We start from the raw sequence: 1392 nt of genomic DNA on the forward strand, positions 1-1392 counted from the left end.
AGACAAACCAAAGACTCAAAATGCTTTTAAAAACACAAACTAAAATGATTTCTAACTAAATTGACATTAAAGTAAAGGGGGATTTAAGTTTATACGAAATTAAATTAAATGAACAAATTAAAACAGAATGTAAATATGAAATTGATGAAATAGAATGGATGAATGCTAGCTAAGGGGGTCATCTCCACATATGTTACACTTGCATAATAAAAAGATTTCCAATTACATTTCAATAAATTATGAAACTCATCACCCCGGGTTAATTAGGTCCGCTTAAATTAACCGTCAAGTTTTCCTTAAGTTAATGAATTGGATGGGTTAGCGCAACGCAATTCACAACATTCTCCAAAAGTCCTTTACGTGAACAGCACAATAAAGATACAATCAAAGATCATTAAGCATTATGAAAACTATAAGTGTTGACGAGGCATTCGTTACTATGATGAGCATGAAACTCGTGCCAAGAATTCATTTAACGCGATTGTTTATAAGCAACCTCCACTACTTGTGAATATAAGTTCATAACGATTAGGTGAAAATCACTTATATTCTAGCGTCATATTCATGCATGAAAATTAAGCGCGCATTCTTAATAAACATACATAAATAAGTTATCAATCAAACGGTTAAACAAATTGAATCAACAACTTATGAAATGCAATTAGAAGTAATCAAATCAAAATGCAAGCATAAACATATATTTCGAATCACCCCCTAGCTAAAGGGGGTTTAGTTTATTATAACTTTGAAATCAAAGAAATACCTAAACATTCCAACAACTCAAACTTGAATTGTATGAACGTTTAGGCACTCTTCTCTTCCATTCCTCATACGTACAAACAAAGAGAATTGAATTTAAACATTGAAATCAAAGAAACACCTAAACATTCCAACAACTCAAACTTGAATTGTATGAACGTTTAGGCACTCTTCTCTTCCTCGTTGTTGTAGCACAAGGTCTAAGGATAGTTTGATGGTGTGAATGGTTTGGGGAGTGGTGTTTGGATTAATAGGGAAATGGAAAAATGGTGTGTTGTGTATGAAATGAGATGTCTTTGAATGAATGAATGCAAGGGTATTTATAGGAGTAGTGGAGGGAACATATGGCTATGTCATTTGTAGGTGAAGTAGGTGGATGTTGTAGGTGAAGTAGGTGGATGTTGTAGGTGAAGTAGGTGGATGATATGTTAAGTGATAAGTGATAAGTGATATGATATGTGGTTATGATATGATAAGTGGTTAAGTGGTGATGATAAGTGATAAGTGATTAAGTGATATGATATGTGGTGATGATAAGTGATAAGTGCATGTGGGTTAACTAATGAAGGAAATGCATGTGCAATGACAATGTGTTAGAATGGATGTGTGTTATGCATGGCATGATTGGGATTA

Source organism: the organism of the source record quoted next, unplaced genomic scaffold, assembly GCF_019419815.1.
Source record: "Pyrus x bretschneideri cultivar Hongxiangsu unplaced genomic scaffold, Pyrus_bretschneideri_v1 Contig112, whole genome shotgun sequence".
Taxonomy (NCBI): domain Eukaryota; kingdom Viridiplantae; phylum Streptophyta; class Magnoliopsida; order Rosales; family Rosaceae; genus Pyrus; species Pyrus x bretschneideri.